The 13,267-nt window shown below is 44.2% G+C and overlaps 1 protein-coding gene across 1 annotated transcript in view; it reads left to right on the forward strand.

Moving 5' to 3' along the window:
- The window catches only part of LOC144824202 (dynein axonemal heavy chain 11-like), a 3,356,387-nt gene that overhangs the window by 2,913,964 nt on the left and 429,156 nt on the right, over positions 1 to 13,267 (forward strand). The gene's annotated exons all lie outside the window — the stretch shown is intronic.

Here is a 13,267-nt window from a genome sequence, read left to right on the forward strand (position 1 = left end):
ACAATGTGTCCACATGTATGTAGCCCCATGGTACATGTTGACATTCAGACAGCATGGCATTGTACATTGTGACTGTCTGTAGATCAGGGCCATGACCCAGAGTCATTGTGGGTGTGCATTGTGCTCTGCTTGATTGTACATGTGTGCCATTGTGGCCATCTCCAACCGTCCCCCCAGTACCTGGTGGTCACTCACCTTTGTTGCGGTTGTGTTGTGTCCTGTCGAGCAGTGTCCGGTCCCCCGACTCCGGCCACAGTCACCACACTGATGACTGTCGACACCAGCTCCTCCATGTCATCCAGCACGAGCTGTGGCACTGGGCTCCCACCTCCAGTCTGCATTGCTGACTTGTGGTTAGCTGCGAGTTTCTCCTTCGTCTTGCGCTTGATGTCAATCCATCGCCTCCTGGACTCGTCCATTGACCACTTGTACTCTCCGACGGCATTCACCTTGTCCACGATGTCCCGCCATATCCCATTTTTGGTGCCCAATGACACGTTGGAGGTGATGAACAGTTGTTGATGGTGTTCCATCACCTCCGTGGACAGGATCCTGTTTTCCTGCAGACTGAACTTTGTCTTCTTCTTCTTCTTGTCCTTGCCCATCCCTGCCCACGCTGGTCGTCCGGGGAGCTTGTGGGGTTGCGCTCATCCTCTGCGCCTGCCCCAGCTGCCTCCATTGTGCTTGGGTGTTGGTCAGTTTATGTTTGAGTGTTTGTTCTACTTTTATAGTGATTTTTCCCACCTGCCATGTGTGTATTGAAGGCCTGGCACTGCTTATCGCTGATTTCCTCATCGCGCTTTGGTCCATGGCATGTTTTTTTGCCTTGAGATTTGTGTTTTTATCTCCATCGAGGTGGTTGTATCGCGGACATTGGCCCCGGTTTCGGTAGACTATCGCATGGTACCGCCTTGTTGTGAATTCCACTTTGACACCGAGTTATTTTCCAGCAATAGGCTGTGATGTGTAAAGTTGTGTTCGCATTTTTTGGTGATGTTTAGCACACGTTCTTGTGAATATACCCCTAGATGTCTGACTGCAATCAATCTGCCTTACTCTCCAGGGGCCGACAATACTGTGGCAAAGCCTCTAAACTAAAACCAAAGTTGTGCAATTACCCAAAAATAAATTTAAGGCAAAAGGTGCAGCGCAGAACAATCTACTTTGTTTTCTTGAAATGTCTAAACATTTTATATATACTGCATACAGCAGTAATTGAAGATGGAGCTGGTTTAACTATGCTATCCTTGACCTACCACACAGCAGCAAAGCATGTAGAACGTTCATATGGAGTTTCACGGGCTGAAAAACAAGCCCACTGCCTATAGGGCTCCAACTTCCACAGAGGCACTACTTTCTGTTCCAGTCGGTACATAACTGGACTTTTCAAAAACAGGCAGTTAACTATGCCATAGAGACATTTTACAGTTGTGAAGAAGAAGCTTGCTGTAGCAGTCGACCTCCACCTCCTCTAACATCTGCTCCTTAAGAACAAAAAGGGTTTGTAGAATTTCAACCACTTAAAGAAGGGCAGAAAACCCTGCCAAGACATCACTTTCCTGGAAGTTTTTCACTCAGCTGTGAGGGGAAAAGAAGATGAATGCAAGAAAGGTCACTTGCAAACTTTGTGTTCCACAGAGGGCATACTGGCAGGTATTCATTCGGGGCTTCTAGGACGATTGGATATCAGTAAAATGAGTACAAAAAGGAGCAACAAAGCATGGATTCAGAGGAAGTGGAAACCATTCTCCTGTAAGATCTCCAAGCAGAAGAAGAGTGTGATCCTCAAATGTTGATGTTTGCCAAGTATTGCAAAAAATATGTGGCAAAGAAACTAGACAACCGAGCTTAAGTGCTATCCCAAAAATATACCAAAACATTTTATGCTTCCCTTATAGAAAAATAGATTACCAGTTTAAAAGAAAAGTATACATTAAAAATAAAGCATTTGCTTTTTGGAATAGCTTAATGCGAAAAGAAAAATGTTCTATGTAGGAACGGAATATTATTATATTAAAGAAAAACATATTTTTGGGGGTTGAAATCCTAAAAATGGTTCTGTAAAAGAACCAATATATATAATATATATATACACACACACACAGTTATTTGCTACCCACAGCTAGATGGAGGCAGAGCCCTGCCATGCCAGACTAGGTCAGAAGTGACGTCATTGACCAACTACGAGAAATATTTGCTCATATATTGATGGGCATGAAATTCATTACTTTAAAATTTGAGACTCTTGATTATTGTGCAGAAGCTTATCTACGTAAGTCTATGGAAACAGTGGGAATGACAAAATTAAATTGTGAATCTCTTGAAGTGACAAAATTCCATAATACAAAATCAAATAACTATAAACAGTCTAGTGGGGTAGCACAGGACATTTTCACAATCGTTCAATTAAAAAACCTCAAGATCTGTTGTTCTAAAGAGCAAACTTTCTCGAATAATCAAAGCTCAAACAGTTAAAAGGCAGATAAAGTTCTGACTCATCTAAAATTTTAGAGAAATTAAAGAACATTTAAAGAAAATGGAATTACATAATGACAAGGTTTCCTATGCTGTGCTGTCACAATTTTATGTATTTTTCACTCCATTATCCCTGTGGCTTGGACCACGCTATACAAAACCTTACATAGAATCCACAATTTCAACTTCCTAAAATCAGTTGCTATTTCTTTGAAATACTAAATGAAAATACTTAAAGTGTGGCCAATGTCACTTTTGTTTTGTCTTGGCTCTGCAACTGCCTGCATGATCTCAAAAACAAGTTGAACATCTTATATACAGTTGTGGGTGTAGCCAAATGGTCTGTGCTTTGACAGCTGGTGCTATGGTTAATTCCTTTTTATTTTTTATTTCAAGGCCAAATCTAAAAAAAAAGAGGATTACTGAATGTTGGGTGCTCATACCCCCATCTTTTTTCTTCACTAAAGAAAGTAAAAAAAGGAGTCTTAGCGAAAGAATGGCACAACCCCAACTCCACCATAAAGTCAAAGTAAACAGATCTACCCATACTTGGCTTTTTCCAGGAAGTGGAAATGAACGAGCAAAACAGCATTTAAAATAAAATCCAACACAGAAGAAATTCCAGCACTCCAATACCTTCAAAATGTTTATCCACTGAAATAAATGAAAATTTCCAAATAAACCATAAAAATACAGGACAAGGCAACCATCAATCAGTCAATAAATCAATCAGGTTTCTTAAAGAGCGTGGCTAATCACGTGTTAGGGTCTCAAGGTGCTGGGGGATGGGTTCTGCAGTTCAACCATGACATTCTACACATCTAGACACCACTAAAAAAATTAAAAACAGACTGACCCATATATGGGAATACAGAATGACCAGGTAAACAAATAACAAGTTGTTATTTTCTTTAAAGTCATAGTAAATTAGGATTATTATAAGCCTATGGGTTATACTCCTAGGTGCATCACTTTGGTATGTTTTTAGAGTTTTAGTATTATAAGTCTGTTAAAATGATGATTTTTAAATCTATGTATCTGGTGTTATATGTTTTTATCTTTTATGATTATTCTGCATAATTGAATAAAGATTTGTTCATTTATTCATTCATTATTCAAGCAAAAAATATGTATAAACCATAGTTAAATATCTTTAGGAATTGCAAGATTTTTTCAGGTCTTTAAAGGTATATTTGACATCTTTAGCTTTTTTTTAGACATGGGCCTTACTGTTAAACTTGTTTTTAAATATGTATTTATTGTAAAATAATATTAAGTTATTTTAAAAGCTCATGAAAGACTAAATTCTTCTAATTGTAATTAAATAATTATTTTATACACTTTTCTAATAGACTAGTTATACGTCTAAGTAGAGACCATCATTTTGGTATTTTCTACTACTTTTTTTCTGAACAGCAAATACACACTCCTGATCATTACATCACCTGTAATTTTTTTAATAATCATTAAGGCAAAAATACAAAAAAGCTAATTTGGCCTGATATACTGATGAATTTGACACTTTATGTCTTAGGCTTCCATCACCTAAATGGCACACACGTAAATGATCAACCTGCAAAATACACCTTTGCTGCTATGGGAAAAAAATCAATTATTAACTGTACCTTCTTACATATTGCTAAATTTGATCAACTGCAGGATTTCAAAATAATGAACAGCACAGAAAGTGCCAACCAACCAGGGCAAATTATACTACACAACAATAATTAGGAATTACAAACAGGCAAGCTTCATTTAGGGGAAAGAAGTAAAGTAATAGGATGAAAAATAATCTTAAGGAATGTGTTGTTTTATAGTCAAGTACTAAAACGCTGTGGCCAAGAATGTATCATTGCATTCATGTAATTGACAGACAACAATGCTTCAGATCCTATTTGAAGTATAAGTTTGTGCACTCTGGTCTTCGAACAAATATTTGATTTTCTTCTCCTTTCAATTAAAGCCATATGGGCTGGAAAAGACAAATACCGATCCTCACTACTATTCACACTTGAAAAAATAATTTAGGAAAAAACAATGACAGATATTAAAGGACAGACAAACACCAACAACAGATTTGATTGTAAAATAAAAAAAAACATGTTTAAGAAAGGAAATTGCCAAGATCAAAGCCAAAATGCTGAAATATCTATGGACCAAACTTTGATCATCTATAATCACAAGAAACACACAAAATTGTTGATCCTTAGTCAACATTGTGGAATAAACGCACATAAGAAGCTTCAACTGCAATATCTCATTTAGACCTTGGAATGACTATTTCTCTAATCTGTAGAGAAGTACTATAATCAATTCACTAATTCTTAAAACTAAATAGGGCATATCTAGGTAGTTGACGAAAGAAAAGGTTATTGGACACATCACCACAGAAAGTGCGACCACATCTGACGGAACCAAATGGGCGGGCAACAACTATTATAAAGCTTAACATAGAGTGCTGGAACCTCCTGTTGATGTCTATCTTAATTTAGTAGTACAATGTAGCCATGTTTTAGCATCCTGGAAAGGGTATGTATTGGAGCCAATTTACAATTTACAAAAGAGGTCAGAAAGACCCTCCAGGTAGCTATGGGTTAATTGCTGTACTGGCGCAGATAGGAAAATCTTAGCAAAACATCTCCTCTCCAACTCGGAAGAATAGGAAGAAAGATTGGACATCCTAATTTTGCACCATATAGGTTTTAGACCAAAATGTTAAACATCTAATAATATTGTCACATTAACCCTTCTGACCCAAAAGGCCCGATCATTAAAAGCAAGGAAATGTTTGCTTACGCCATAGACTATTTCACAACTTCTGATAAGGTGGACAGACATCGACTTTGGTCTAAATTAGACTGCTAGGTCTTGATATGGCTTGCAATACCGTACAAAGTTTTTTAATGCATTTTGATATTTGTAAGAGAAATGCAGTCAGGTGGGATCACGTAGCAGATCCCTAGTCGAGGTGTTTGCCCTTTTCTTTTGATTTCAGCTCAAAATGTAAAACTAATACTAGGATGTCATAGACCAGGGTATGCTGTTAAAACGTGATATTTCCTTTTTATGAATCATTTTTATAATGCACTGGAAAATATACTGTTGTTTATTTATTGTACTGTAATGTTTTCCTTTTAATAGTACTTTTATGGTGTATTTTTATAGATCGAAAAAAGTTTACTATGATGATGATGGCTTGCAATGAAGTTTATTACATTTAATCATTGAAATATACAGTGGCACATGGGTTAGGGTACAACTGTCTGAGGTCAAGGCGATAACGCTGAAGATAAATAAAACAATGGTTTAAAACAAGGCTGCATTGTTGTGCTGCTCCGTTTTGCTATTTATGTATCTGTCCTTTGTGAACTATTGCAGCAGAGCAATGGAGACTCACCAAAACTAGCAAATATTAAGATACCATTTCTACCCTATTTAGATGACCTCGTCATTCTCTCAACTGCTCAGATGGGCTTACGACAACAACTGACATGGCTTCATATATTTAACACTGAAAATAATTTGAGATAATTAACAATAAGATGAAGGTTATGTCTTTTGGTAGCAAAAAAACAAATTTAAACTGGGTGGTTGGTACAACAGAGATTGTGTACACATAGGACTGCACTTAAGTGGAAGTTATAGTGGACAAAAACTTAAACTGGAGTCTGCACAAGGAACATCTACATAGCAAAACCTCAACGATAAAAGGAGCAATAAAAATGTTTGCAAGAAAATATGGAAGAGTGGCATAAAGTCTGACTTTAGCGGCAGACAAAGCTAAACTATTTTCTATTGTCTCCTACGGCTGTCTAAATTGGAAACCTACTATTATAGAAAAACTAGAAGGCAATTTTCTGTAATCTGTTCAAAATCTATTTAGCCTTAGAGGGCCAACCCGTCACAGGCATCTATGACTTGCAAACTAGGGCTCACATCCTTGATGGCAGCCACACACATCAACCAGTTAAATTACTACTTGGTCTGTCACTCCATCTTTAAAATCATATATAGAACTAGTAGCCACACAAGACTCCAAATGCTGTATCAAATGTTAAACTTTCAGCAGTGAAGGACCAAACAAAGATGTTTAGAATAGCCCAAAAGCTGATTTTAAAACAGGAAATAAAAGTATGCTATTTTTAAAGGGAAATAGAGATATAATTAACCGACTGAAACAGTAATTGCATCACAGGATCTTCAACCATGTAGGGCCTGATTCTGATGCGGTTAGGAAAGCATTCCCACCTAGGGCCTGATTCTGATGCGGTTAGGAAGACCTCCTAATGACATTTTCACTTTCCAAATCGGATCGGGAACATGTCTTTGCCGACCCAGGGCCCAATTATGATGCGGTTAGGAACATATGCTCCCATTGAAGTCAATGGAGTCCAACCAAATAGTATCTGGAAGCAACCAGATGCATCCTACTTCGTCGGTCGGACTCTCCTGATCCGAGTGGGTCAGAAACCATTTCCAAAGCGATTCGGTCGGGAAGCTTTCCAACCCGCATCAGAATCAGGCCCACAGTGTCAACTGTATTTGGGCTTTGGATCTGCGGTTCAGATTGCTGTATCTCCCATTCCATTATTCGATGGCTCCTGGAACAACTTACAAAAGAAAGCAACCTCTGTTTCCTGTGAAACACGGATCTGGAATCAAATTGAAACATATTTTGCTTTGCTTGTGCGAAGCACTCTTCGGTAGATGCAGGAAATACCTTAAAACGATGTTTTGCATGGGAAGAATCAGAACAATTTCTGAGGCTATTTAATTCTTTTTCAGGGGTATTTCGCAGAAAATTTGGGACATATAGTCAAATTCTTAGGATTGGATATAAAGCATTATAAGAGTAAAACCACAAGATCATTATGACTTCTGGTACATATCGTATAGTATTTACTCTCTTCAATCATGATATATGTATTTATTGTATATGGATTAAGGGAACCGTAAACACTAAAGGGGCAGATTTACAAGCCCCTTGCGATACTTTTGCGCCACTGTTGCGTCACTTTTGTGATGTTATGTTATGTTATGTTAATTTTGTCTTTTATAGCGCACGGCTACTCAGGAAGAGTGTCCCGGCGCTTTATTGACAACTTATGAAAGACAAACACAGCACAGAAACACAATGGGAGCAGTTAAAAGAAAAAAGGGAGTCTAAAGGGCAAAGAGCCAAGTTTTCAGGCCCTTCCTAAAGGCCAACAGGTTCGAGGTGCTACGTAAGGCGAGAGGCAGAGTGTTCCAGAGCTGTGGGGCCCGCAGCCTAAAGGAGCGCCCTCCAGTACGGGCCTTCTTCACACGAGGAACCAGAGCAAGGAACATCGATTCTGATCTCAGAGATCGAGCCGGATGGTAAAAAGCGAGCCTCCTTTGCAAATATTTAGCCCCAGATGCGTGGAGAGCCTTATGGGCCAAGGTCAAAGCCTTAAAAACTATCCTCTTCCGGATAGGCAGCTAATGAAGAGACTGCAAAAGGCCGGAGGTTCTGGCTCGCCTGTGAAGGCCAAATATGGCTCGCGCCGCCGTATTCTGGACCACCTGTAGCCGTTGCAAGAGGTATTCTGGCAGGCCAAGGTAAAGGACGTTGGCATAGTCCAATCTAGAACCAATTGCAGCGGCAGTGTAAACAATGAGCCACCTTGCAACACATTTACAATGTGACGCATCTAGAGAGATGCGTCACGTTGTAAAGCCCTGCGCCACATTATACCAACGTCAGGTATAATGTATGCAGGGTGGGTGTTCTGATGTAAGAAATCCTCATAAAAGTAACGCAATGAAATCTACAAGATTTCACTGCGCCACTTCTACGACGCCACTGCGTCAAAACCTTATGCCTTCTTGAAGCAGGTGTAAGGAGTGACGCAGCACAATAGGTATAGGCCTTCCCGAGCATTGCTGCGGTTACGTCGTGCTTGCGACACAACTCCAGCAATGCGTGACCTTTGCGCCGACAGATGCGGGACGCATCTGTCAATCCTTGCACCATGGTGCACCGCATTGTAAATGCGACGCATCCATGGTGGCGCAAGGGTTTTTTTGTGTGACACAAGAAAACTGACACATCTCTGCTATGATGCAGAGATGCGTCCATTTCTTATAAATCTGCCCCTATAGTTTTTACTTTTTTACTTACATTAAACCAAAGGTAAACACATAAACACAAATACCCTAACTTTCAAGGACATCTTGAAAGTGTGTTGGATGTAGCTAATCGGCCACTCTGGGGACCTGTGCTTACAGTAATGTACCAAACTCGAACCGTTCTGGAAAAAGCTAATATTACACAGACTTACCAGGCTCTTTAAAATGGCAAACTGCTAATACTTTTACTTACTGTGCTCTGTGCTACCATACCTATGATTCTGTGACACATAGGGCACAGAAGCCTCACATCTACATCTGCCACATAGAAGATAAAATTCAAATAAAAAATAAAGATACTTACAAAGATGTCAAATTATTACTACTTCAGTCAGACCTGAGCCAGGCAGCACGGAGAGTTACAACGTAGTACAATATTGGCAGTTCTAAATTCTGCAAATCACATAATGTAGAAATATAAAGAGAATATATCACATCAATGAACGAGGAAGAAACTCAAGAAAACAAGATGAACCCAAACTCACTATTCAACAGGAATAACAGTGAAAGCAAACCAGGCTCAAAACTAAAGAATTCAGGGGGGGAGGAGCTTGCTGGCAACAGTGATGTTCGCCTAAGCCTGTAGCTCCGCCGCACAACTTGCCTATCCTTCAACATCCTGCATCGGAACACGGCTGATTTTGATCCCGGGCCCCCCCCCTGAATTCCCGGACTAGCGGAGCAAGTAGCGGAGCCCTTTCCTCCGAATTTTGGAGTCGCCCTGATCGAGAAACGCACGGTGGCAAGCTGCTGCCGGGAAGGCCTGGACGCTGCTTCCTCGAGTGTGGTGAGAGCCCAGAGGACGTAACGCGACGTGCGGGCGGAGAGACCTCAGAGCCCCGGAGGGGCGGACGACTTGGCTGGAGCCCTCGGAGAGACCGGCACAGCAGTGGCGCCAGGTGAGGTGGGGGGTCTCTACGTGAGGATACCACCATCTCCCCCCCCGCCCACTGGCCCCCCCCCCCCAGTCACCACACCTGAAAGTGCGAAAGGAGTGCATAGGCCCTGTGGGGGAGACTTAACGAGGCTTGAAAGAGGAGCGAGGCGGACTACTTCCGACTGTCCCCCTGCCACGGACAGCCAGCTGATTGAGGCGTGGGGGAGAAAACCTACGTGGCGAGGAGGGGTGGCAGCGCAGTGAGCGCTGCTCCGATATTGAGCCTCAGAGGCCTCATTAGCCGCATCCTGTGAACTCCTGAAGGCCACTGTTGCATGCGGAGGCGAGTGCCCGGAGACTTGCAGATCAGAGAAGGCCCGAGGTGCGGTGTTTGGGCCCTGTGAGACGGGGGGCTGTGCCGAACTGTGGTGGACGCCTTTGAGAACTGGCGTGATGCTGTGAGAAGACGCGGCTCGATTGGGTTGTGGTGCGACCACGCCACAAGCCGCGTGCGCGCCGTGTCCCCCCACTAGCAGGGCGGATTCTGGTGGTCCCACGGGGCCGGGGGAGCCCGGGGTCTGCTGGTGGCCCGGAGAGGGGTGCACGAACTGGGGACGATGCCCCATCCAGGCAGAGAGCGCATTGAGCTCGCGGAAGGCCTTCTACGCCGAGGGGTGGGCCTGAAGTCTAGGCCACGGATATTTGCCACTGCAGCTGAAGACCGCGCTGGAGGTGCCCTGGGCCTGAAAGCGGAGATTGCCAACTACTCTCTGTACTCCGAGTGAGACTGTGGTCTGGTGGATCACAAGCCGAACAGTTTGTTGTCTCTTCTGAATGACCGCTAGTGGTGTATTCTCCCGTTGGAGTGGGGGGCAAGCTACCGAGATGGGCAAGGGGGACAAAGTGCAGAGCAGGTTGCCCTTCGCGCAGAGACGCTCGCAGTAGCAGGGAGCCCCGGCAGTGGACAACACACGCACGCAGCCAGAGGATGATCAGACGGAAGGTCCTGATATAAAGAACATGCTCACAGCCATGGAAAAAGGCCTCCAAACGAGCATGATGTCACTGGGCTCTAAGATTGATGCGTTAACATATAGGATGGACCGTATGGCAGAGCGCCTTGACAAACATGCCGAGAGACTGGATATGTCGGAGAGAAGATTGACTGAAGTGGAGGAAGCCCAGACGGACCGTGATACAGGTCACAAGAAGCTGGAGAAGATCATGCAAGCTCTCCAGGACAAGACGGAGGATTTGGAGGCTCGCTCGTGGCAATGTAACCTGAGGAACACGGGCTTGCCAGAGACCACGCAAACGGGAACGATGGAGACGTTTGCGGAGAGACTTCTCACCACGCTCCTGGGGGAAGGAGTGTTCTCGACGATGTTTGTCGTGGAGCGGGCGCATCGCTCGCTGGGCCCGTGCCCGGGGGCGCCACCTCGTCCCATCATTGCCAAACTGCTTAATTATCGCGACAGGGACACTGCCCTCTGGTTGACGAGGTCTAACCCATCACTACAATTTCAGGGATCGCAGATATCGTTATACCCTGATTTCACGGCCAGGGTCAAGGAGGCGCGCAAGCACTTTATTCCCTTCAAGAAACAACTCCGAGAACTAGGCCTGGACTACGCAATGTTATATCCGGCCAAACTACGAGTGAACAGACAGGGACATTCCCACATATTCACCGATCCCTGGGCACTTCAACAAGCGATGAAAGGCTGGCTCAGAGATCGGACCAGTGGCAATAACAACACGATGGAGGCAGCAGCCGCCTTGATGAACAGGAGTGACTCTAACCTGCTAGAAGTATGGTAGGCCTCGATTGTGGTGAAGGGAACTATCACATGAGATGAGAAGGACTAGAGGCGAAGTTGTTGGTATTCAGTCTGCACACACGGCCCATGCCGGGCTCACGCTATGTTACGTCACACACTTTACATGCACGTAGAGGAGATGCCTAACACTAAAGATGTGAATTTAAATGATGCGCCAGCGACGCTCCGGGCCCTCACATGGAATGTTAGGGGGCTCAACGATCACAGGAAACTCAGGAAGGTGCTGAGCTACTTACAACGACAGAAGGTCGATTTGGCACTCCTACAGGAGACGCACCTACCGCTCACGAGCAGAATGCTACTCAGTGGGGAGGTAGCAGGTAATCCCACAGCCGCTGGTTTCACTACTCATTCGAGGGGTGTATTGACGTGGGTCAACCCCAGATCGAAGTTAACCCTGGCCCTACTACAGGTGGATCCGGAGGGCCGTTTTGATATCGCGATGCAAGGGACTGGGATTCGACCTAATAGTCATCAATGTTTATGGTCCTAATTATGACTCCCCGGAATTCTATGATAAGCTGGCATGTGTCGCCCGCACGCACTCTACTGCACAGGTGCTTTGGGGGGGGGATTTTAACCTGGTGTTGAACCCTGCGCTGGACAGATCGGCTGGCCCACCGCGTAGACCCTCAGCTGCAGCGCACACAATACAGACTATGTGCGTCACTCTGGATATAGAAGATGTTTGGAGGAGCTGGCATGCAACGCAGGGGGGTACACACACTATTCTGCTTACCACGATATACACACTAGGATTGACTATTGGCTGGCGTCTCCCTCCATGTTGAGCAGCACTAAGGCGTGTACAGTCCTGCCGCGCACTCTCTCTGATCACTCGCCACTCCTACTGGTGCTGGACTCCCCCTCGAGAGTGATCCCGCCTTTTACGTGGCGCTTTCCTCCATATTCTCTGTTAGATGAGCAATTCCGGGGGGAGATAGCGAAAGAGATTGAGGTTTTGTTTAGGCTAATATAGGCTCAGTTGATAGTTTTCAATCTGTATGGGAGGCTTTCAAGGTCTTTGTTAGAGGTATTGCCATGTCCTAACACTCGGGCATGCTTAAATCCATTCGGAAGCGATTATCCCTTTTAAAAAGCAGCTGGCGATTCTTGAGAGACGGCAACAGAGTAGCGGAGATCCCGCTGTAGCGGAGGAAATAAAGACTTTGATTGTCGAGTATAATGAAGAGGCGGACAGGGAGATCAAACATATGGGGAAATATGCGACAGCTCGAACGTATGGCGAGGGGGAGCGCCCTGCCTCGTGCTGGCAAGGGCCCTGAAAGGTGCTAGAGGTAAATCACTGATTGCGGAGTTAAGGGCAACAGATGGCAGCGTAGTCTCGGATAAGACTGAAATTGCGAATGTGTTTAGAAGCTACTATTCGGACTTATACTCCTCTAAATGCGGGGACCTCTCTGAGGAAACTGCGACTACCTAGATCACATTGACTTGCCCGCGCTCACGAATACCCATCGGGAGTTCCTCATGCTGCCGATAGAGAAAGACGAAATTATAGAAGCTTTGGCGAGCATGCGTTCTGGTAGCGCCCCTGGTTCTGATGGGCTTACGGTGGGCTTCTACAAAGCCTTCCATGAAAAGCTGATCCCCCACTTGCCCGCCCTGTTCGACGACATTTGTGTTGAAGGCGTGATGCCCCAATCTATGAGTGAAGCGTTAATAGTAACAATCCTCAAGCCGGGCAAGCCGCCCAACGAGTGTAGCTCGTACACACCTCTGTCACTCCTCAATGTTGACGCTAAGATATACGCGAAGGTGTTGGTGACTCGTCTGGCGTTGCTTGCTCCTAAGTTAGCCGCACCAGAGCAGGCGGGTTTCATTCCTGGTCGAAACCTCACCTATAATATTCGTACAGTGCTGGGCACTATGCAACATGTCAGGCAGGACGTGAAAGCCATAG

Source organism: Lissotriton helveticus, chromosome 3_1 (genome assembly GCF_964261635.1).
Source record: "Lissotriton helveticus chromosome 3_1, aLisHel1.1, whole genome shotgun sequence".
Taxonomy (NCBI): Eukaryota; Metazoa; Chordata; class Amphibia; order Caudata; family Salamandridae; genus Lissotriton; species Lissotriton helveticus.